This window comes from Arachis ipaensis, chromosome B5 (assembly GCF_059453495.1).
Source record: "Arachis ipaensis isolate K30076 ecotype BB chromosome B5, ASM5945349v1, whole genome shotgun sequence".
Taxonomy (NCBI): domain Eukaryota; kingdom Viridiplantae; phylum Streptophyta; class Magnoliopsida; order Fabales; family Fabaceae; genus Arachis; species Arachis ipaensis.
The window spans coordinates 96,371,750-96,397,907 of record NC_142440.1 but is presented as its reverse complement, the minus strand read 5'-3'; the positions used below and the strand labels follow the sequence as shown (position 1 = coordinate 96,397,907).

At 42.2% G+C, this 26,158-nt stretch overlaps 1 non-coding gene across 1 annotated transcript; it reads left to right on the top strand.

The window, feature by feature from the left end:
* The first annotated feature begins 7,405 nt into the window (after positions 1–7,405).
* On the top strand, positions 7,406–7,513 carry LOC148565068 (small nucleolar RNA R71). The gene has a single exon (XR_015885623.1). It is a non-coding gene; the product is annotated as a small nucleolar RNA R71 (small nucleolar RNA).
* The last annotated feature ends 18,645 nt before the right edge of the window (positions 7,514–26,158 follow it).

Genomic DNA, 26,158 nt, shown 5'->3' with positions numbered 1-26,158 from the left:
GTGCCGACTTCCAACACAAAGAAAGTTTTAGAGGAAGTACACAGTGGCATCTGTGGCAACCATCTCGGAGCACACGCTCTCACTAAAAAAAGTACTCCGGGCCGGATTCTATTAGCCAACTTTACAAAAAGAAGCAATGGAATTTGTAAAGAAATGTCCACCATGTCAGAAGCATGCTAATTTTCACATCGCCCCACCAGAAGAGCTCATCAGCGTAACCTCACCCTGGCCATTTGCAAAATGGGGACTCGACCTCCTTGGGCCCTTCCCCCAAGGATTAGGACAGGTCAAGTTCCTCATCGTTGGGGTAGATTATTTCATAAAGTGGATTGAGGCAAAACCCCTAGCCAATGCCACTGCTCAAAGAATTCGAAAATTCTTATATAGAAACATTATCACAAGGTTTGGAGTCCCATACTCCATCACCACAGATAATGGCACTCAATTCACAAACGTAGGCTTCAGAAAATTGGTGGCCGACTTGAAAATAAAGCACCAATTCACATCCGTAGAACATTCCCAGGCCAATGGACAGGCAGAAGCCACCAATAAAGTTATATTAGCTGGGCTAAAACAGAGATTACAGGATGCAAAGGGAGCCTGGGCTAAAGAGCTCCGACAAGTCCTATGGGCATATCTGACAGCTCCACACTCCACCACAAAGGAATCACCTTTCTGATTAGCTTACGGAATGGAGGCAATGATCCCAGTGGAGATCGAAGAAGGATCACCCAGAGTAATCCCCTACAATGAAGAGGCCAATTCCCTACTTCAAAAGGAGGAACTCGACCTACTTTCAGAGATTCGAGAAAAAGCTCGGATCAAAGAAGAGGCGTTAAAACGTCGAATGGCCTCAAGATACAACCAAAAAGTAGTACAGCGAGGTTTTGCCGAGAACGATCTCGTCCTAATCCGAAATGATATCAGAACAAGTTGACCTGGAGAAGGAAAGCTGGCAGCAAACTGGAAAGGACCCTACCGAGTCATAGAAGTACTCGAAAAGGGATACTACAGGGTGGCCAAACTAGAAGGGGTAGAGCTACCAAGGTCGTGGCATGCCTGCAACCTAAGAAGGTATTATAGTTAGAGGTAATAAAAATCTTAGGTCAAGGTGCACTCTTTTTCCTGAAAAAGGTTTTTTAACGAGGCACCAAGCCAAGATCTATAAAATTGCCCGACTTAGAGGGGTAAACACCCACATGTATATATTTGCATATTTTCTATTTCGAATAAAGTTTTTCAGATTTTCTACAAATCCTTTTTATCAAGACACATTAATCTAAAATGCAAAAAATTCATCGCTCGATTATAAAGCTTCAGATCGGCAGAAAGTGAAAATCAAATTCACTGCTCGATCACGATAAAGACCAACAAAGATGAAAACCAAATTCATCAAAAGGTCGACCAAACGAGATCGAACCCAATCTCTACAAAATCGGCAAAGATGAAAAGGCGACAAAAACAAAATAATGCAAGAAGTTATCGAAAGAGATTGGACAACAAGGCTCCGAAACTCTCAATATTCTGAAAGTTTTTAGAAAAATGCAGACAAGCATACCACAAAAGAAACAAGGTTGTTATAAAAACAAGACTCAAGAGGCCACCTGAAGTCGACCCCAAGAGGCTTGAAAAACTACCTTTGTTTTTTCAAAATAAGGTTGCTAAAAAAGCAACTAAAAGTATCCAGAAGTCAAGACCATAAACTACAAAATAAAAGAGTTCAAAGCCCACTGTTCCGAGGGTTACCTGAAACTGTAGGTCGATCTCGGACGAGATCTTCTGTGCTGGTCGGAACCGACGTGTCCGGCTGGTGAATGGTAACCGGAACTGGTACGTCCGACTTGTTTGGACTTGAACGTGCTGCTGATCCTCTGTCACCGAAGGGTGGGGGTACCTGCAAGAGACTCCGATGCTTAAGTTAGCATGGGTATTAAATAGGTGTTATCTAGAATCAGAGTATGAGTTATACCTGGGTGATGCAGTGTATTTATAGTAATGTGGGCTGACCTTTCGGGTAAGATAAGTTAGTTACTTTATCTTATCTTATCTTATTTTGAGTGAAGTCAGCTTATCTTTAAGGGAACCGCCTTTATCTCCATAGGCTTGAAGTGCCTTTGGATTTGGGTCGTGTTCCTCCATTTGGGCCCTTTACTAGGCTCTTTTGTTGACACGGCCGAGTTCTTTAAGAAGAAGTCGGTCCGCTCGACCTGAAGAGGTCGGTCGCTTTATCATTGATCATTCCGGGTCGAATAGCTCGACCCAGGGTATGAACAGTGCCCCTGCTTGAGCTCGGTCTTCTTTGTCGAGGTCGAGTCCTTGACTTCAGTCCTTCTTGAAGCCGAACTCAAGCATTTTTGTCGATTCCTTCGTAGTAGCTTTTGAATGTAGAACGTTTTTCCTCAAAAAGCGTGCGCTTTTGTATTAGCGCTTTGTTCTGGGGAACGTGCGAGGGTTTAATACCCTAATTAATTGGCATTTAATTTCCCCGTTTCCCTTAAACTTCTTTATTTTTTAATTTCATACTCAGGAAACGGTTTCCCTTCTTCGCTCTTTTCGTAACTTCTTCGCAATTTCTTCCTTTGTTCTCTTACTCTCCGCTTTTCGCCCATATTTTTATTTTCCTTACGTTGCGGCGTTGCTTGGCGTTTTTCTGGGTAGCTTTCATGTCTGCGTCTCTTCCTTCCCTTGAAGCTTCTTTCTTCTCCAGGTTAGTTTCACTCGCATTTTTCTTCTTCTTTTGTCGCTTTGGTTTTATGATGGAGTTTTGATTTTGCTTTTAAGGAAAGTTTGTATCTTTCTGTTTTTTGTCGCTCCTATTTGAAATGTGTGTTCCGGGAGTTTCTTTCCTCTTCTGCATGATCCTTTTTTCTTTTCCTGTTGCTTGATGCTTTTTGGGGCTTTGCATGTTTGTGAGTTGCGTCTTTGATGATTCGTGTTTGGTATGTTCGATGTTGATGCTTGTTTTCTGCTGATTTTTCGCTTTATTTCGAGAAAGTTTGCGCCTTTTGCTGTTTTTCTGCCTTGGCCTTTTTTGGAATTTCTGATAAACTGTAGGAGGGTGGACCTTTTGCATTTTTGCTTCCTTTGTTTATCTTTCTGGATTTTCTTTTGCATTTTTGCTTCCTTTGTTTATCTTTCTGGATTTTATTTTGATGAGTGCCGGGATGTAGGCTGTAGAAGTAACTTGAAAGTCCTTGTTTGTTTACTGCCTCCAAGGGATGCCCCAAGGGCTTTGGTTTGAGTCTTGGGGTTTTCCTTTCCTATTTGTTTGTCTGTCAAGTTGCTTTGCCCCTCATCCGAGATGTTTTGTTAGTAATCCACTCTTCTTTTCTTTTGTAGGATTTAGTTGACCTCATGTCTTCCCGAAATAACGTTGTAGAGATGTCTTCCCAGGTTCCCGTGGGTATGGCCGACTGGGTGGACTCCATGGTTCTCATGTGTGTCTCGTTGGTTGATTCTGATTTTTGTGCTCAGCTTAGGCAGTTTCATAGTGTCTGTAGTAATTCTGGAGATGAGAAGAACTATGAACTTGTCCCCCCTCTTCTGACGAGAGTGTCTGCTTTTCAACTCGGGTTGTTGATGGTCGCCCTTTCTTTTATGCTTATGATTTTTTCTTTGGTCAGCTGGGTATCACCTTTCCTTTTACCAAATTTGAAGCCGACCTGTTATGGTCTTGTAATGTTGCCCCTTCTCAACTTCACCCCAATTCCTGGGGTTTTATTAAAATTTTCCAATTGCTGTGCGATGGTTTTGGTATTCCTGCTTCCCAATCTCTCTTTTTCTATCTGTTTGTCTTGACTAAGCCTGGTGTGGTAAAAAAGAAGTCAGCTTGGGTCTCCTTTCGTTCTACCCAAGGGAAGAAGGTTTTTTCCATGTTTGATGAGTCGTTCCGTGATTTTAAAAACTACTTTTTCAAGGTCCGAGCTGTTGAAGGAGCTCGGCCCTTTTTCTGGATGAGAATGACGAACCTGCTTTTCCCTTGGAATGGCAAAAAGACGTGAGAGTCTCCCGGTATTCATGGGAAATGTTGAATGAGGCTAAGTGAGCCTTTGTGACTATCTTGGAAGAACGCTGGGGTCAACCTCTCCATCTTGACACAAAGAAATTTCTAACCAATCCTTCTCTTCTTCAAACTGAACTAGGTATCTTGTGTTTCTTTTATTATCTCGTTTATGTTGCTTGTAGCTGTCTTTTCTGACTTATCCGACTTGTAGCTGAATTTTTTGTTTTGCTTGCAGAGGCAATGAAGAATAATGAAGCTATAAAAGCTTTTAAGAGGGCACAGAGGGCGACTGTTGCCAGAAATGTTGCTGCCAGGGCAGCTGGGGAGGGATCCTCCCAGGTGCGCGAGAAGCCATCAGTGCAGAGTTCCGCCGGGGTGAAGAAAGTGATCCCTACACCCCGAGTTCGTTTGGTAGATCCTCACGTCGCCTCTGCTGCTCCTTCTGTTGCTCCTCCCAATAAAAAACAAAAGACTGCTGAGCCCTTCGACCTCGATGCTCCTGATTTTAATGCTATCGAATTCGTGGATCAACAAATCAGTCTCTACGGCGCTCTCTCCATGGACGATGTGTCCATCCTTTATCACTTGGAATTCATGGCCCGAAATCATGTGAAGATGGCGTATATATCGGCTGCCATATATCGGACTGCTCAGAATCTCCCTCTCTACGCCACTAAAACGTTTATGGAGGAAGCGAAACAAGAGTTTGATCGGATGAAGGAGTTAAAGGAGGAGCTTGAGACGAAGGTGGCCAAGCTGGAGAAGGACTTGAAGAATGAGGAGACGAGTTCTCAGTCATTGGCAGCTTCGTTGAGGTTGGCTGAGGACGCAGTCTTGATGCACAAGGATAGTTACGTTACCTCTTATCGAGAGGTGATGCGCCTAAGGGAGGAGCTCGACCATGCCCGGGAAGATTATTCTGAGCTTCAAGGTCATCTCATTGACAGCGTGACTGCTGCTTACGAGAACTTGAAGGAGCAAGTTTGGGTCATTGCTCCCGAGGCCGATCTCACCCTTTTTAGCATGGATAATATTGTCAGAGATGGCAAGATTGTCCCTGATGATGAGGGTGATGATGATGAGGTTGTTTCTCCCCCTGTGTCTTCTGCTAAAGTGCCGACTTCTTCTGTTCCTCCGGTTGCACCTGATTCGGATTACCAGATTCTACCCATATCAAGAGTCATTATCTCCCTATCCATACCAAGAACCATCATCTCCTTCTTATTCATATCAAGAGCCACCATCTTCTTATGCATTTCAAATACCATCAGATCTTGAGCTTCTCATCAAAGAATTCTTACATGATATAAAGACGAGTGTCAAAAATGTAGAGAAACATGTGCAGTCGATTATCAAGTCACAGGAAGAGGAGCAAGCAAACTATTTCCCAAGAGATATAATACAAGATCCTATAGAAGTAAGTGAGGAGATCAATCAAAGGAGTTTACACTCCAATGAATTAGAGTACTTTCCACCCTCACACATGAAAGAAGAGGAAGATGCAAAAACAAAGGAGGAAGATGTGCCAACAAAGAAGGAAGATGCAGAAACAAAGGAGGTTGTAAGGGATGAACACAATTATGGAAATCTACACTCCAATGAAGTAGAAACTGCCATAGATAGTGAGTTTATTGAACCACCAATTCAAGAAGTTCTTGATGAAGGGTACACTCTAACTATCACACAACACCCAGATTTTGAAATCAAAGAAGTGAAGGCAACCAAGGAAAGCACTGAAATGGGGATTGTGACCAAGAAACAGAAGAAAATAACCATGAAAAAGAAAAGGTCAGCAAAAAACAGTCCAACCTCTACCCCAACAAGCAAGGTGAATCAAGCTAATCACAATTAAAGAAAGCTTGTTAGGAGGAATTTATATCAGGGGGCACTAATCTTCACCTCTCCCCCCTTGGAGACATTTCTTTTAACCAACTGGAAGAAGAGGAAGAAACTTCAATAATCAAGTGTCAAGCTAGTGACGTTAAAGAAGCGTTTGTCGGGAGGCAGCCTGATGATTTCGTATCCTTAGTCTATTTTCCGTAGTAGTAGTTTTATTATTTATTTAATTTTTATTGAGTTTTTACTGTTTTCCTTTGTTTTATGTGTGTTTGATCATGCAAAATTTTTAGAACAAGAACCGAATGAGAAATTGGCAGCCTGTACCTCAAAGATTCCCAGTTTCTCCATTACAGAGAGTGGCATTAAGTTTATTCCTGACCCCAGGTCACACAGAGCCTTCTCAAAGGTCATGGTGCCTATGTTACAGGGAACTAGGAATTTACTAGGATCCTGTTTCTTTTGAGGTAATTTATGCCTATCCAATGCATTCAGTTCATTGGTGAGCAAGGGAGGTTCATCTTCCCAACTCTCATTACCAAATAATTTGGCATTTAGCTTCATGATTGCACCAAGGTATTTAGCAACTTGCTCTTCAGTAATGTCTTCATCCTCTTCAGAGGATGAATACTCATCAGAGCTCATGAAGGGCAAAAGGAGGTTCAATGGAATCACTATGGTCTCTAGATGAGCCTCAGATTCCTTTGGTTCCTCAAAGGAAAACTCCTTATTGGTCACTGAGCGTCCCAGGAGGTCTTCCTCACTAGGATTCACGCCTTCCTTCTCCTCTTTGGGTTCGGCCATACCAAGTAAGATAATGGCCTTGCACTCTTTTTTTGGATTCTTTTCTGTATTGCTTGGGAGAGTACTAGGAGGGGTTTCAGTGACTCTTTTACTCAGCTGGCCCACTTGTCCCTCCAAATTTCCAATGGAGGACCTTGTTTCGTTCATGAAACTTAGAGTGGCCTTAGATAGATCAGAGACTATATTTGCTAAGCTAGATGGATTCTGCTCAGAATTCTCTCTCTGTTGCTGAGTGGATGATGGAAAAGGCTTGCTATTGCTAAACCTGTTTCTTCCACCATTATCAAAGTCTTGTTGAGGCTTTTGTTGATCCTTCCATGAGAAATTTGGATGATTTCTCCATGAGGGATTATAAGTATTTCCATAGGGTTCCCCCATGTAATTCACCTCTGCTATTGCAGGGTTCTCAGGATCATAAGCTTCTTCTTCAGAAGATGCCTCTTGAGTACTGTTGGAAGCAGCTTGCAATCCATTCAGACTCTGAGAAATCATATTGACTTGCTGAGTCAATATTTTGTTTTGAGCCAATATGGCATTTAGAGTATCAATTTCAAGAACTCCCTTCCTCTGAGGCGTCCCATTACTCACAGGATTCCTTTTAGAAGTGTACATGAACTGGCTATTTGCAACCATGTCAATGAGTTCCTGAGCTTCTGCAGGTGTTTTCTTTAGGTGAATGGATCCACCTGCAGAATGATCCAATGACATCTTAGATAATTCAGATAGACCATCATAGAATATATCCAGGATGGTCCATTCCGAAAGCATGTCAGAAGGACACTTTTTGGTCAGTTGCTTGTATCTCTCCCAAGCTTCATAGATGGATTCACCTTCTTTCTGTTTGAAGGTTTGAACATCCACTCTAAGCTTGCTAAGCTTTTGAGGAGGAAAGAACTTGGCTAAGAAAGCCGTGACCAGCTTATCCCAAGAGTTCAGGCTATCCTTAGGTTGAGAGTCCAACCATATTCTAGCTCTGTCTCTTACAGCAAACGAGAAAAGCATAAGCCTGTAGACCTCGTGATCAACCCCATTGGTCTTAACAGTCTCACAGATTTTCAAGAATTCAGTTAAGAACTGAAAAGGATCTTCTGATGGAAGTCCATGAAACTTGCAATTCTGTTGCATCAGAGAAACTAATTGAGGCTTTAGCTCAAAATTGTTTGCTCCAATGGCAGGGATTGAGATGCTTCTTCCATGTAAATTGGAATTTGGTGCAGTAAAGTCACCAAGCATCTTCCTTGCATTGTTATTATTTTTGGCCATGTCTCCTTCTTTTTTGAAAATTTCTGTCAGATTTTCTCCAGAGAATTGTGCTTTAGCTTCCCTTAGCTTCCTCTTCAGAGTCCTTTCAGTTTCAGGATCAGCTTCAACAAGAATGTTCTTATCCTTGTTCCTACTCATGAAAAAGAAGAAAACAGAAAAGAAGAGGAATCCTCTATGTCACAGTATAGAGATTCCTTTATGTGAGTAGAAGAAGAAAAGAAATTCGAACACAGAAAGAGGGAGAGGGTTCGAATTTTTAAGAAGAGAAGTGTTAGTAGATAAATAAATAATTAGAAGGAGATGAGAAAGGGAAGAATTTTCGAAAATAATTGAAAAGAAAAGAAAAATATTTTTGTTTTTAATTTAAAATTTAAAGTTAAAATTCAAAAGTTTTAAAAAAATGAAATTAAATTAAATTAGAATTTTAAAACAAAAGTTAATTAAAAAGGAATTTTGAAAAAGTGGGAAAGAGTTTTCGAAAATTAAAGAGGGAAAATTAGTTAGGTGATTTTAAAAAAGATAAAAATCAAACAAGATAAGATTAATTTGAAAAAGATTTGAAAATCAATTTTGAAAAGATAAGAAGTTAGAAAAGATTTTGAAATTGATTTTGAAAAAGATGTGATTGAAATTTATTTAAAAAAAAAGATTTGAAAAAGAAATTTAAAAAGATTTGATTTTGAAAATTAAAGTTGATTACTTTTCTAACAAGAAACTAACAGATATGATTTTAAAATTTAAAGATTAAACCTTTCTTACTAGGAAAGTAACAAACTTAAAATTTTTGAATCAATCATATTAATTGTTAGCATTAATTTCGAAAATATGAAATAGAAATAATAAAATGATTTTGAAAATAAATTTTGAAAATTTCGAAATTATGAAAGAAAAATTGAAAAAGATTTGATTTTTGAAAAAGATTTGAAAAAGATAGAATTTTTAAATTGAAAATTTGATTTGACTCATAAGAAACAACTAAATTTTAAAAAGTTTTGAAAAAGTCAAGTCAAATTTTCGAAAATTTATGAGAAAATAAGGGAAAGATATTTTTTTTATTTTTGAATTTTTAATGAAGAAAGAGAAAAACAACCAAAAGACTCAAAACATGAAAATTATGAATCAAAACACATGATGCATGCAAGAACACTTTGAATGTCAAGATGAACCCCAAGAACACTTTGAATGTCAAGATGAACACCAAGAACTTATTTTTGAAAATTTTTATGAAAATAAAAACATGCAAGACACCAAACTTAGAAAATTTCAAACTTTAGACACTAACAACTTGAAAATGCATATGAAAAACAAGAAAATGCAAAGATCAAACAAGAAAAATTATCAAGAACAACTTTAAGATTATGATGAACACATGCATGAGTTTTCGAAAATTTAAGAAAAATTATAAAAGCATGCAACTGACACCAAACTTAAAATGACACTAGACTCAAAGAAGAAACATCAAATTTTTGGTTTTTATGATTTTATTAATTTTTTTTTGGATTTTTCGAAAATTATTTTGAAAAATAAAAATAAGGATTTCAAAATTTTTAATGAGAATTAAAAGAATCATGCAATGTTAGTCTAAAGCTCCAGTCCAGGAATTAGACATGGCTTACTAGCCAGCCAAGCTTTCAGTGAAAGCTCCGGTCCAAAATACTAGACATGGCCAATGGCCAGCCAAGCTTTAGCAGATACAAATCAGGCATATAACAGCTGATTAGATGAGAGTCCAAGGGCTCTTGCCGCGATAAGTTGAGGCCTCAGTCCAAAAAAATTAGACATGGCTTGACAGCCAGCCAGGCTTCAACAAATCATGAAAAAACTCTAGAATTCCTTCTTAAAAATTTTGAAGAACATAGAATAATTTATTAAATTTTTTTTTTTAAATTTTTCAAAAATAAAAAATAATAAAAACAAAAATCTTAAAATTAAAATAAAATTACCTAATCTGAGCAACAAGATGAACCGTCAGTTGTCCAAACTCGAACAATCCCCGGCAACGGTGCCAAAAACTTGGTGTGGCAAAATCGTGATCGTTCATTCCTTGGTAACGGCATCAAAAACTTAATACGCATGTTCATAATCTTAGTTCTTTGTCACAACTTCGCACAACTAACTAGCAAGTGCAGTGGGTCGTCCAAGTAATAAACCTTACGTGAGTAAGGGTCGATCCCACAGAGATGGTCGGTTTGAAGCAAGCTATGGTCACCTTGCAAATCTCAGTCAGGCGGATTCAAATGGTTATGGTGAATTGATAGTTAAAATATAAATAAAATATAAAATAGGATAGAGATACTTATGTAATTCATTGGTGAGAATTTCAGATAAGCGTATAGAGATGCTTTTGTTCCTTCTGAACCTCTGCTTTCCTACTGTCTTCATCTAATCATTCCTACTCCTTTCCATGGCAAGCTTTATGTAGGGCATCACCGTTGTCAATGGCTACTTCCTGTCCTCTTAGTGAAAATGGTCCAAGATGCGCTATCACCGCACGGCTAATCATCTGTCAGTTCTCGATCATACTGGAATAGGATTCAGTAATCCTTTTGCGTCTGTCACTACGCCCAGCACTCGCGAGTTTGAAGCTCGTCACAGCCATCCCTTCCCAGATCCTACTCGGAATACCACAGACAAGGTTTAGACTTTCTGGATCTCAAGAATGGCCGCCAATAATTCTAGCCTATACCACGAAGAGTCTGATCTCACAATCAGGAGGCTAAGAGATACGCATTCAAGCTTGTTTGCATGTAGAACGGAAGTGTTTGTCAGGCACGCGTTCATAAGTGAGAATGGTGATGAGCATCACATAATCATCACATTCATCATGTTCTTGTGTGCGAATGGATATCTTAGAGAAGAAATAGGCTTGAGTTGAATAGAAAAACAATAGTACTTTGCATTAATTCATGAGGAACAGCAGAGCTCCACACCTTAATGGTGTGTAGAAACTCTACCGTTGAAAATACGTAAGTGAAAATAGGGTAGACATGGCCGAGTGGCCAGCCTCCCATAGAGGTCTAGAGATCTCAAAATGATCCAAAGATAAAAAGATTCAACCCTTAACATGATAGTAAAAAGTTCTATTTATACTAAACTAGTTACTAGGGTTACAGAAATGAGTAAATAATGCAGAAATTCACTTCCGAGCCCACTTGGTGTGTGCTTGGGTTGAGCATTGAAGCTTTCATATGTAGAGGTCTTCCTTGGAGTTAAACGCCAGTTTGTAACCTGTTTCTGGCGTTTAACTCTGCTTTGCAACCTGTTTCTTGCGTTTATCTGCAGAATAGGGCAGAGAGCTGGCGTTGAACGCCAGTTTACGTCATCTAAACTCGGGCAAAGTATGGACTATTATATATTTCTGAAATGCCCTGGATGTCTACTTTCCAACGCAATTGAGAGCGAGCCATTTGGACTTCTGTAGCTCCAGAAAATCCACTTTGAGTGCAGGGAGGTCAGAATCTAACAACATCAGCAGTCCTTTGTCAGCCTCTGAATCTGATTTTTGCTCAGGTCCCTCAATTTCAGCTAGAAATTACCTGAAATCACAGAAAAAAACACAAACTCATAGTAAAATCCAGAAATGTGAATTTTATTTAAAAACTAATAAAAATATACTAAAAACTAACTAAATCATGTTAAAAACTATGTAAAAACAATGCCAAAAAGCGTATAAATTATCCACTCATCAGGATCCTTGGCTTGGTAGCTCTCTGCTATTTGTGAAGGGACTACTTGTGAGTCACTAAAGATGGTAAACTTTTGAGCTCCGACCTCTTTAGCCAGCTTCAAACTGGCTAGTAGTGCCTCGTATTCGGCCTGGTTGTTCGAAGCAGGGAACCCAAATTTGAGGGAAAGTTTGATTTGGGTTCCCTGATTGCTTTCTATTATCATGCCTGCGCCACTTCCAGTTTTGTTTGAGGAACCGTCTACGTAGAGATTCCATTCTGTAGGGATTTCCGGGGTGTCGGTAAACTCTGCAATGAAGTTGGCCAGATATTGTGATTTGATGGCTGTCCGAGCTTCATACTGAAGGTCGATTTCAGACAACTCGACTGCCCATTGCAAGATTCTTCCTGCTAAGTCTGTTTTCTGTAAAATGCCTTTTATGGGCTGGTTGTTCCGTACCCTGATGATGTGGGCATGGAAACATGGACGAAGTCGTCGAGATGTTAGTATGAGAGCATAAACAAATTTTTCTATTTTTTGGTAGTTCAGTTCGGACCCTTGTAGTGCTTTGCTGACGAAGTATATCGGTTGTTGTCCACTGTCTTCTTCTCGGACCAGTGCTGAGGGTACTGCCCGATTTTCTACTGCAAGGTACAATACAAGTGGTTCTCCTTCCCGTGGCCGAGTTAAGATAGGTGGTTGTCCCAGGAACTTTTTGAAATCTTGGAAGGCCTGTTTGCACTCTGTTGTCCATTCAAACCTCTTCCCTTTCTTTAGAGTGGCGTAGAAGGCGAGATATCTTATTGCTGATCCAGCTAGAAATCTGGACAAGGCTGCCAATCTTCCATTGAGTTGTTGTACCTCTTTGACACAAGTCGGACTTTTCATGTCGAGTATGGCCCCGCATTTATCCGGATTTGCCTCGATTTCTCTTTGTGTGAGCATAAAACCCAGGAATTTGCCAGCTTCAACTGCAAAGGTGCATTTCGCAAGGTTAAGTCGTATTGCATGCCCTTTTATAGTGTTGAATACTTGGGTGAGGTCGGACAGTAATGACTCTTCACTTTGTGTCTTTATCAACATGTCGTCCACGTAGACTTCCATGACTTTTCTGATGTGGTCTGCGAAGACTTTATTCATTAATCTTTGATAAGTGGCTCCTGTGTTTTTGAGTCCGAACGGCATGACGATGTAGCAGTTGTTTGCTTTCGGGGTTAAGAATGAGGTTTTTTCTTGATCAGGTGGGTACATCGGGATTTGATTGTATCCCGAATAGGCCTCCATAAACGAGAGGTATTTGTATCCGGAGGAGGCATCCACCAGAGCGTCGATACTTGAGAGTGGATAAGGATCTTTTGGGCAGGCTTTGTTGAGACCGGTGTAGTCGGTGCACATCCGCCACTTCCCATTTGATTTTTTCACCAAGACGACATTAGCTAGCCATAGTGGGTACTTGACTTCTCTTATGAATCCTTCCTCCAGTAGAGCTTGCACCTGCTCTTCCATGGCTTGGGATCATTCTGGTCTGAGCTTTTTACGTCTCTGCTGTACTGGCCGAGACCCTGGGTAAACTGCCAACTTGTGGCACATTAACTTAGGGTCTATGCCCGGCATGTCTGCGGCTTTCCATGCAAAGAGGTCGACATTATCTTGCAGGAAATGTGTAAGGGACTCTTTTTTGTCTCCTTTTAGGATTGTGCCAAAATTGGTCGTTTTATCTGGAGTATCCCCGATTTGAACTTTTACTGTTTTGGCTTCAGGTTGTGGACGAAGTTCTTTCCGTCCTTGAACTCTCCAGAGCTCTTTGGTGTGAATTTCTTCTCCTTTGCCCCTGAGGTTCAGACTCTCATTGTAGCAGCGGCGTGCTGTCTTTTGGTCTGCCCTTACTGTTGCAATTCTTTCTGCGGTCGGGAACTTCATGCACAGATGTGGGGTCGAGACTACTGTGCCGAGCTGATTCAGCGTTGTCCGACCTATTAGGGCATTGTAGGCTGTACTTTCGTTGACCACAATGTAGTCTATGTTGAGTGTCCTTGACCGATTTCCTTTCCTGAAGGTTATGTGCAATGAGATGTATCCAAGTGGTTGGATTGAAGTGTCTCCCAGCTTGAATAGGCTGTTTGGATATGCTTTGAGCTCTTTTTCCTCTAGGCCGAGTTTGTCGAAGGCTGCCTTGAATAATATGTCAGCTGAGCTTCCCTGGTCTACCAGTGTGCGGTGGAGATTAGCGTTGGCTAATATGATAGTGATGACCATGGGATCGTCATGTCCTGAGATGACGCCAACTGCGTCCTCTTTTGTGAAGGTGATAGTGGGGAGTTCGGGCGCTCCTTCTCTTCCTTCGACATGATATACTTCCTTCAGATGTCTTTTGTGATATGATTTGGAGATTCCTCCTCCTGCAAATTCTCCATGTATTATGTGGACATGTCTCTCTGGGGTACGAGGTGATCGTTCAGTTCGTCCGACCTCTTCGTCCCTTCTTCTTTTTCTAGGCTCATCTGATTTGTTGGCTAGGTACCGATCTAGTCTTCCTTCTCTTACCAATTTTTCTATGATGTTCTTCAAATCAAAGCACTCGTTGGTGGGATGTCCATAGATTCGATGGTATTCACAGTATTCTGTTCGATTTCCTCCTCCTTTCTTGCTTTTGAGTGGACGAGGTGGGGGTATCTTTTTAGTGTGGCATACCTCTCGATAGACATCCACAAGAGACACCCGAAGAGGGGTGTAATTATGGTATTTTTTGATCTTTTCCCCGTGCTGCTCTTCTTTTTTCTTGGTCTCTTTATCTTTATAGGAGAATCCGGGTTTTGAGATCTCTCCTAATCGGGAGTTTTCCTTCAAGTTGATGTACTTTTCTGCTCGTTCTTGTACTTCATTACAGATGTGGGATGTTTTTTCGATATGGAGTGACTAAAGGGTCCTTCTCGTAGGCCGTTGATGAGGCCCATAATGGCTGCTTCTGTTGGTAGATTTTGTATGTCCAAACATGCCTTGTTAAATCTTTCCATGTAATTACGAAGGCTTTCCCGATCTCCTTGCTTGATCCCTAGTAGACTTGGGGCATGTTTAGTTTTATCCTTCTGGATGGAGAATCTGGCTAGAAACTTTTTGGCCAAGTCGTTAAAGCTTGAGATGGACCTGGGGGTAGGTTGTCAAACCATTTAATTGCCGTCTTTGTCAGAGTAGTTGGGAAAGCTTTGCACCGAGTTGCGTCTGAGGCGTCGGTGAGATACATTCTGCTTCGGAAGTTGCTAAGATGATGGCCGGGGTCTGTCGTGCCATTATATAGAGTCATCCCGGGTCGGACAATTCGACCTAGGGTATGAACACTCTCCTTATGCTTCAACGCCATATCTTCAGACAACTTGACAGAAGCCGCCAAGGCAATAGCCCAAGTCTTCTCCCCCTCCAACTCTTTCTCCAACTTGGCCACTTTCACCTCGAGCTCTTCCTTCAAACCCTTCATCCGGTCGAACTCTGATTTGGCCTCCTCCATAAAGGCCTTCGTTGCATGGATAGGCAGATTCTGGGCAGTTCGATATAAAGCTGCTCCCATATGTGACATTTTGATGCTGCTCTGAGTAATAAAATCCAAATGACGATGAAGAGAGACATCGTCAGTAAGAATAACACCATAAGGAGCAATCTGCTGATCTACAAACCCAACGGCATCAAAGTCAGGGGCATCTAGATTAAAGGGTTCAATAGTCCTTTGTCTTTTCGGAAGAGGGCCGGCAGAGGGAGAAGAAGTAGCAGTAGAAGTCTTGGGGGGATCAACTAAATAGACCTGAGGCGTAGGAATCATCTTCCTTGGCCCAGCAGTATTCAAAATAGGCTTCTTGGGAGGAACCTGGGAAGACCCTTCCCGAGTAACCTTGCCCGAGATGTGCTGTGCTGCTGTAGCTTTTCTCGCCTTCTTAAAGGCCTTCATAGATTCATTGTTTTTAATCATCTTTGAGAATACACAAAAAACCAAGTCTTAAATTGGAAGGAAAAAGATCGAAAGAATAAAGCAAATACGACAAATATAAAGGAAGTTGACCCTACCCAATTCAGCTCGGAGAAGTAAAGGATTTCCTAAAAATTTCTTAGTATCAAGATGGGGAAGCTGCCCCTAGTTCTCTTCCAACATAGTTACAAAAGCTTGCTCAATTTCGTCCAACATCTCCTAGGTGTACCTAGACATCACTACGTTCCTTTGCCACTCTAAAGGAAAGCTGGGCTTGCCATTCTCATCCAAAAAGAAAGGTCGAGCTCCCTCAATAGCTTGGACCTTAAAAAAGTAATTCTTAAAATCCCTAAAAGACTCATCATACATGGAAAAAACTTTGTGTCCTTGGGCAAACCTGAAAGAAATCCAAGAAGTTTTCTTTTTGGTAGTCCCAGGCTTGGTCAATATAAAGAGGTACAAAAAGAGGGTTTGAGAAGGTTTAACATCAAATTCTTGACAAAGCAATTCAAAAATTTTGATAAATCCCCATGAGTTCGGATGAAGCTGAGATGGAGCTACGTTACACGACCACAACAGGTCGGTCTCAAAAGGGGTGAAAGGAAGGGTTATGTTCATTTAGCTAAAAAAGAAGTCGTACACATAAAAGAAGGGACGCTCCCTCTGGGTCAGAACAGGGAAGCAAACCCTTTCATCAGAATCAGGTGCTACCAATTCATAGTTGTTCTCTTGATATCTACTACTACAGATTCGATGATGTTTTCTAAGCTCCACACAGAATTCAAAGTTAACTACAGAAACACACAGCAGGACGAGGGAGTCTAGCCAGTCGGACATACCCTCAGGAACCTTGGAAGATGTCTCAACAATATTTTTGTGAGAAGACATGGTCAACTAGTCCTACAGCTAGAAAAAGAAAATGGATTACTAACCAAAACAGCTCGGACAAAAAGAAATCAGCTCAGACAAACATGACTCAGAATAATACAAACAGTAAAAGGAAAACCCCAAGACGCACAACAAGGTCCAGAGGCATCCTTTGGAGGCAGGGACAGAGTAAGGACTCAGAAAAAGTCTACAAGCCTACACGCCAACAAAACTCTTAGCGAAGAAAAATAATCCCCTTCCAAACAAGCAACGACACGAGAAGAAAATCAAAGCAAGCCATCAGAAAAACGTTATCTTCCACAAGTTTATCGAGAAAACTACCAACATAGCGAAATCATCAAAGGCGCAACCCTTTTTCAAGAATCAAGCAGAAGCCTTAGTAAAAAACATGCAGTTCATAAAAATCAAAAGATACAAACCAGAAATAATAATGGCATGCAGAAACCCTAAAAACATCAAAGGCAAAAAGGATCATTCAAAATTGAAGAAACTCCCAGAGCACACATTACAGTAATAATCAGATGCACGACTGTTCATACCCTGGGTCGAGTTACCCGACCCGGGATGATTGGCGACAAAGCGACCGACCTCTTCAGGTCAGGCTATTCGACCTCTTCTCAAAGAGGTTGGCCAAATCCACAGGAAAGCCCAATAAAGGGCCCAAATAGAGGAACACGACCCAAATCCACAGGCCGTCCAAGCCTATAGAGATAAGGGCGGTTTCCTTGAAGATAAGCTGACCTCAACTCAAAGATAAAGATAAGATAAGATAACTAACTTATCTTATCTAGAAAGGTCACTCTACAACCACTATAAATACACTGGAGCACCCAAGTATAACTCATACTCTGATTCTACAAAAAACCTGCTTAATACCCATGCTAACTTAAACATCGGAGTCTCTTGCAGGTACCCCCCACCTTCCGGTGACGAAGGATCAGCAGTACAGCCAATCCAACAAATCGGACGCACCCGCTCCGGACGTCATCCACCGACCGGACACGTCGGCTCCGACCAGTACAGAAGATCTCGTCCGAGATTGACCTCCAGTTTCAGGTAACCCTCGGAACATTGGCGCTGTTGCCGGGGACCTGGAAGTCATCCCAACACCATGGCGGACGGTCATGACAACGACCACAATTCAGATCTGGAAAACAGAGCACCGCACAAGAACGCGGACACCACGCTAAAGGATACTCCGGAATCCAACGGAGACAAAGACTCATCAAATCCAGGGATAATAGACGCACTTCAAGACCGTTTAAAGCAACTCGAGAAAGAAACTCAACAACAACGAGAGGTCGGAAAGGATCTACAAAGAGAGATACGGCGACATCGAGAATAGGAAGACAAGTTACAGCAATTAGAAGCCGATCTCAAATTAAAAGCCCCTCGGGTCACTCCTGAGGAGAGCTCACGCAAAGAACAGGATCCATTCACCAGGGAAATTATGAAAAACAAAATTCCAAAAGACTTCAAACTCCCGGATATGATTTTGTACGACGGCACCACCGATCCCAACCATCAACTCAGCAATTTCAGAAGCAGAATGTACCTTACCGATGCCTCAGATGCCGTTCGCTGCAAAGCCTTTCCAACAACCCTCACGAAGACAGCGATTAGATGGTTCGACAGCTTACCTCCTAAGTCCATCTCAAACTTCGACGATCTGGCCGGAAAGTTCCTCGCCAGATTCTCCATCCAGAAAGATAAAGCTAAACACGCCCTCAGTCTACTAGGGATCAAGCAAGGAGATCGGGAGAGCCTTCGCAGCTACATGGAAAGATTCAACAAAACATGCATGGACATACAAAGCTTACCCACAGAGGCCACCATCATGGGACTTATCAACGGCCTACGAGAGGAACCTTTCAGCCAGTCTATATCAAAAAAGTACCCGACCTCCTTAGACGAAGTGCAGGAACGGGCAGAAAAATACATCAACATGGAAGAAAACGCTCGGTTAGGAGAGACCTCAAAATCGGGGGCCTCCTACCGTGACAAAGACAAAGAATCTAAACGAAAAGAAGACCGACAAGGGGAGAAAATTAAAAAATACCATAATTATACTCCCCTCAGAGCATCCCTAGTCGAAATATACAAAGAAGTCTGCCATACAGAAAAAATTCCCCCAGCAAGGCCCCTCAAAGGAAAAAGGGGAGGAGGAAATCAGAAGGAATATTGTGAATATCATAGGGTCAAAGGACACGCCACCAACGAATGCTTCGACTTAAAAAATATCATAGAAAAATTGGTAAGGGAAGGAAAATTAGATTGATTCCTGGCCACCCGAGATGATGATCAAAGAAAAAGACGAAGGGATGAAGATACCGAGCGAACAGAACGATCTCCTCGGACACCAGAAAGACATGTCCACATGATACATGGCGGATTCGCAGCAGGAGAGATCTCCAAATCTTCCTGCAAAAGGTATCTCAAAGAAGTATATCATGTCGAAGGAGAGGAGGAAGCACTCAACATCCCAGCGATAACATTCACTAAGGAGGACGCGTCCGGCATCATCACAGGACACGACGATCCCATGGTCATCACCATCATATTGGCAAACGCCAACCTACACCGCACCTTAATAGACCAAGGGAGTTTTGCCAACATCTTATTCAAGACAGCCTTTGACAAACTCGGCTTAGAAGAAAAAGAGCTTAAGGCATATCCAAACAGTCTGTTCGGGTTAGGGGATACCCCGGTTCGACCACTATGATATATATCACTACATACAACCTTCGGAAAAGGAGACCAATCCAGGACCCTCAAAATAGACTACATCGTAGTCGATGTAAGTTCAGCTTACAATGCTCTCATAGGTCGGACAACACTCAACCAACTCGGCGCAATAGTCTCGACCCCACACCTATGTATGAAGTTTCCAACTCCAAAAGGGATAGCCACGATAAAAGCTGACCAAAAGATGGCACGTCGCTGTTATAACGAAAGTCTAAACCTCAGAGGTAAAGGAGAAGATTTCCACGTAATCGAGTTGGGCGGAGTCCAACGACGAGAAGATCTTCGCCCCCAACCAGAGGGCAAGATAGAAAAAATTCAGATCGGGGACACCTCGGAAAAAACAACTAATATCGGCACAATCCTCAAAGGAGATTTAAAAGAATTGCTAATACAATTCTTACGAGATAATGTCGACTTCTTTGCATGGAAAGCCGCGGACATGCCAGGCATAGACACTAAGCTAATGTGCCACAAGTTGGCGGTCTACCCAGGATCTTGACCGGTACAGTAGAGAAGAAGAAAGCTTGGGCCATAGCGATCCCAGGCTGTGAAAGAGCAAGTACAAGCACTACTCGAAGCCAGATTTATAAGAGAAGTTAAATACCCGCTATGGCTAGCCAACGTCGTCTTGGTGAAAAAATCAAATGGGAAGTGGCGAATGTGCACCGATTACACCGATCTCAACAAAACTTGTCCAAAAGATCCATACCCACTCCCAAGTATTGATGCCCTGGTAGATGCTTCCTCTGGATATAAATATCTCTCGTTTATGGATGCATACTCGGGATACAACCAAATCCCCATGTACCCACCAGATCAGGAAAAGACCTCGTTCTTAACACCAAAGGCAAACTATTGCTACATCGTGATGCCCTTCGGTCTCAAGAACGCTGGAGCTACTTATCAAAGGCTAATGAATAAAGTCTTCTCAGATCACATCGGAAAAATTATGGAAGTTTATGTGGATGACATGTTGATAAAAACACAAACCGAAGATACATTATTATCCGACTTGGCTCAAGTATTTGACACCATAAGGAAACACAACATGCGACTCAATCCCGCAAAATGTACCTTCGTAGTAGAAGCAGGCAAATTCTTAGGTTTCATGCTCACACAAAGGGGAATTAAAGCAAATCCAGACAAATGTCAAGCCATACTCAATATGAAGACCCCAACCTGTGTCAAAGAAGTACAACAACTCAACGGGAGATTGGCCGCCCTATCCCGATTCTTAGCAGGAGCTGCGATAAGATCTCTCCCCTTCTATGCCACTCTAAGAAAGGGAAAACAGTTCGAATGGACGACAGAATGTGAGCAAGCCTTCAAAGACTTCAAGGAATTCTTAGGACGGCCACCTATCCTATCTCGACCACGAGAAGGAGAACCGCTCATATTATATCTCGCAGTAGGGAATCGGGAAATAGCCTCAACACTAGTCAGAGAAGACGAAAATGGGCAACAACCCATCTATTTCATTAGCAAGGCACTACAGGGATCCGAGCTGAACTACCAGAAAATAGAAAAATTTGCTTATACTCTTATCCTAACGTCTCAACGACTCCGTCCGTACTTCCAGGCTCACACCATTAAGGTTCGAACTAATCAGCCCATAAAAGGAATATTGCAGAAAACAGATCTAGCAGGCAGAATTTTACAATGGGCAGTCGAGTTGTCAGAGTTTGATCTCCAATATGAAGCTCGGACGGCCATTAAATCACAGTATCTGGCCGATTTTATCGCAGAATTCACAGATGCTCTAGAAACCCCCACAGAATGGAATCTTTACGTGGACGGTTCTTTAAATAAAACTGGAAGTGGTGCGGGCGTGATAATAGAAAGCAACCAAGGAACCCAAGTTGAGCTCTCCCTTAAGTTCGGGTTCTCCGCCTCAAACAACCAGGCGGAATATGAAGCATTATTAGCTGGTTTGAAGCTGGCTAAAGAAGTCGGAGCTCAAAAACTCAACATTTACAGCGATTCACAAGTGGTTACATCACAAATAACAGGGAGCTACCAAGCCAAAGATCCCACCATGAAAAAAATATTTAGATAAAACCAAGGAACAGCTCGGACAAATAGGGGAATATAAGATCTGCCACATACCCCGCAAACAAAATGCCCGAGCTGATGCACTCTCAAAACTAGCCAGCACCAAACCAGGGGGCAACAATAGAAGCCTCATCCAGGAAATGCTGCAGAACCCGTCAATCTCGGAAGAGGAAAAAGTCTTGCCATAACAAATCAGAACCAAGGATGGATGACCCCTATAGCCAACTACCTCAGAACAGGAACGCTCCCCACAGAAGAAAAGGAGGCAAAGAGGTTAAAAAGGGAGGCACAGTACTACACCATCATAAACAACATCCTGTACAAAAGAGGAATCTCAACACCTCTACTAAAATGTGTACCAACCTCCAACACAAAGGAAGTGCTAGAAGAAATACACGGCGATATTTGTGGCAATCATCTCGGAGCACGAGCTCTCGCCAAAAAAGTACTCCAGGCGGGATTTTATTGGCCAACTCTACAGAAAGAAGCCACAGAATTTGTAAAGACATGCCCACAATGTCAGAAACATGCCAACTTTCACATCGCCCCGCTAGAAGAGCTCATCAGCGTGACCTCGCCTTGGCCGTTTGCAAAATGGGGACTCGATCTTCTCGGTCCATTCCCACAGGGATCAGGACAAGTTAAATTCCTCATAGTAGGGGTAGATTACTTTACAAAGTGGATCGAGGCAGAGCCCCTGGCCAATGCCACCACTCAAAGAAGCCGGAAATTCTTATATAGAAACATTGTCACAAGGTTCGGGGTTCCATATTCAATAACCACAGACAATGGCACCCAATTCACAGATGCAGGCTTCAGAAAACTAGTAGCCGACTTGAATATAAAGCACCAGTACACCTCCGTCGAACATCCACAAGCCAATGGGCAGGCCGAAGCTGCTAACAAAGTCATATTGGCCGGATTAAAACGGAGATTACAAGATGCAAAGGGAGCCTGGGCAGAAGAGCTTCCACAGGTCCTGTGGGCATACCGAACAACGCCACATTCCACCACGAAGGAATCCCCCTTCCGATTAGCATACGGAATAGAGGCGATGATTCCAGTAGAAATTGAAGAAGGGTCACTTAGAGTAGTTCACTACAATGAGGGAGCAAACCCCCAACTTCAGAGAGAAGAGCTCGACTTGTTACCCGAAATCCAAGAAAGAGCCTGGATCAGGGAAGAAGCTCTAAAACGCCGAATGGCTTCCAGATATAATCAAAAGGTAGTGCCAAGAAGTTTTGCAGAGAATGATCTCATCCTAATTCGAAATGATATTGGAACAATTCGACCAGGAGAGGGAAAGCTGGCAGCAAACTGGAAAGGACCCTACTGAGTTGTAGAAGTACTCGGAAAGGGCTACTACAGACTGTCCGAACTCGATAGACGAGAGCTTCCCAGGTCATGGCACGCCTGCAACCTCAGAAGGTACTACAGTTAGAAAGGATAAAGGATCTCATCATTGGATGCACTCTTTTTCCTGAAAAGGTTTTTTAATGAGGCACCAAGTTGAGACTCAGACAATCCCATATGTATATATTTGCATTCTCTCTTTGAATAAAATACATTTTAGATATTCTACAAAGATTTCAAGATGCATTAATCTGAAGTATTCATCGTCCGATTATAAAGCAACAGATCGGCAGAAAGTGAAAAACCATTTCACTGCACGATCACGACAAAGACAACCGTCCGATAAAGGTGAAAACGCGATTCACCCAAAGGACGATCTAGAGATGAAAACCACTTTCTATAAATCGGCAAAGATGAACACAGAATAATGTAAGAAGTTGTCGAAAGTGATCTAAAAAAGAGCCTGACGAGGTCTTATGAATTGCTAAAATAATAACTTAAAGACTGGCCGACGTTGAGAAGTCGGACCAAGTCAACCCAAGTTATAAGTAAACCCTGGAAAGAGGTCTGGCCAACCCTATTAAAGAGGATTACTTTAACTTAGAAGGGCTCGACATGAAAAAGTCAGCCCAAAATGAAAAGTTATCAAAATAGTTCCTGAAAGAGATCTAACAAAGATCCAAGAAAGAGGACTACAAAAATAACTTAAAGGAGACCGGTATAACCAAGTCGGACTCCTACTACTTAAAAGTTATCAAAATAGTCCCTGAAAGAGATATGACAAAGATCCAAGAAAGAGGACTACAAAAATAACTTAAAGGAGACCGGTATAACCAAGTCGGACTCCTACTACTTAAAAGTTATCAAAATAGTCCCTGAAAGAGATCTGAAAAAGATCCAAGAAAGAGGACTACAAAAATAACTTAAAGGAAGACCGGTATAACCAAGTCGGACTCCTACTACTTAAAAGTTATCAAAATAGTCCCTGAAAGAGATCTGACAAAGATCTAAGAAAGAGGACTACAAAATAACTTAAAGGAGACCGGTATAACCAAGTCGGACTCCTACTACTTAAAAGTTATCAAAGTAGCCCCTGAAAGAGATCTGACAAAGATCCAAGAAAGAGGACTACAAATAACTTAAAAAAAGACCGACCTAATGAAGTCGGACTCCTACAACTGGAAAGTCATAAAAGTAATCCCTGAAGGAGACCTAGCAAAGGTCCAAGACACAGGATTACGAGAATAGCTTAGAAGGGGACCAACGAAAGCATAGAAAGCAAAGAAACAAGTTGGACCCCTACAACCATGACCTCAAAGGATTCAAGCTACAAATAACATGACAAAAACAACCCAAGAAGGTCGAGCCGCAAGATTTCGACATCAGCAGAAAACAGAAAAGATGCCTAGTCAAAAGACTACTTTTTACAGAGTTATAAGGCCTCGAAAGGCCACCAAAGACTACTATAAAAAAGATAGCGGGCTATTGTTTGTTTTTCAAAATAAAAATTTGCTAGATAAGCAACTAAGAAGTATCAGTAAATAAATAAAAGAGTTCTAAAAAGCCCACAAGCCGGGCCAACTACACAAAATTTTAAGAAAAGATCAACAAGCATCAGGGGCTTTCTTGGCAGCATCAGGACAAGGAGAAGGAGGGCGAGTCTGGATCGGCGCAGCATCCACAGTTCCATCCTCCCGATTCAGTATCTGGCAATCCGGGTCGGGGACAGCGGGGGGAACCGAAGAGGTCGGCACTTTGGTAGAAGACACAGGAGGAACGACATCATCATCATCACCCTCATCATCAGGGACAATCTTTCCATCCCTGACAATATTATCCAGGCTAAAAAGGGTGAGGTCGGCCTCGGGAGCAATGACCCGAACTTGATCCTTCAAGTTCTCGTAAGCAGCAGTCACGCTGCCAACGAGATGACCCTGAAGCTCAGAATAATCTTCCCGGGCATGGTCGAGCTCCTCCCTCAGGCGCAGCACCTCTCGATAAGAGGTAACATAACTATCCTTATGCATCAGGACTGCGTCCTCAGCCAATCTCAAAGAAGCCGCCAATGACTGGGAACTCGCCTCCTCATTCTTCAAGTCCTTCTCCAGCTTGGCTACCTTCGTCTCAAGCTCCTCCTTCAGCTCCTTCATTCGATCAAACTCCTGTTTTGCCTCCTCCATAAACGCTTTAGTAGCGTGGAGAGGGAGATTTTGAGCAGTCCGATATATGGCAGCCGACATGTACACCATCTTCACATGATTTTGGGCCATGAATTCCAAGTGATGGAGGATAGACACATCGTCCATGGAGAGAGTGCCATAAGGACCGATTTGTTGATCCATGAACTCAATAGCATTAAAATCTGGAGCATCGAGGTCAAAGGGCTCAGCAATCTTTTGTTTTTTATTGGGAGGAGCAACAGAAGGAGCAGCAGAGGTGACATGAGGATCTGCCAAACGAACTCGGGGTGTAGGGATCACCTTCTTCACCCCGGCGGAACTCTGCATCGATGGCTTCTCGCGCACTTGGGAGGATCCCTCCCCAGCCGCCTGGACAGCAGCATTTCTGGCAGCAGTTGCCCTCTGCACCCTCTTATAAGCTTTCATAGATTCATTATTCTTCATGACCTCTGCAAACAAAACAGAAAACTCAGCTACAAGTCGGATAAGTTGGAAAAGACAGCTACAAGCAACATAAACAAAATAATAAAAGAAACACAAGATACCCAGTTCAGTTTTAAGAAGAGCAGGATTGGTTAGAAATTTCTTTGTGTCAAGATGGGGAGGTTGACCCCAGCATTCTTCCAAGATAGTCACAAAGGCTCGCTCAGCCTCATCCAACATTTCCAACGAATACCTGGAGACCCTCACATCTTTTCAAGGGAAAAGCAGGTTCGTCATTCTCATCTAGAAAAAAGGGTTGAGCTCCTTCAACAGCTCGGACCTTGAAAAAGTAGTTTTTAAAATCACGGAACGACTCGTCAAACATGGAAAAAACCTTTTTCCCCTGGGTAGAACGAAAGGAGACCCAGACCGACTTCTTTTTTACTACACCGGGCTTAGTCAAGACAAACAGATAGAAAACGAGAGACTGGGAAGCAGGAATACCAAAGGCATCGCACAGTAATTGGAAAATTTTTATGAAACCCCAGGAATTGGGGTGAAGTTGAGAAGGGGCAACATTACAAGACCATAACAGGTCGGTTTCAAATGGAGTAAAAGGAAGGGTAATACCCAGTTGACCAAAGAAAAAATCGTAAGCATAAAAGAAGGGGCGATTGTCAACAACTCGAGTCGAGAAGCAGACTCTCTCGTCCGAAGAAGGAGGAACAAGCTCGTAGTTCTTCTCATCACCAGAATCACTACAGACACTATGAAACTGCCTAAGCTGAGCACAAAACTCAGAATCAACCAGCGAGACACACATGAGAACCATGGAGTCCACCCAATCGACCATACCCGCAGGGACTTAGGAAGGCATCTCTACAACATTATTTCGGGAAGACATGAGGTCAACTAAATCCTACAAAAAGAAAAGAAGAATGGATTACTCAAAAACATCTCGGACAGAGGGCAAAACATCTCGACGGGCGG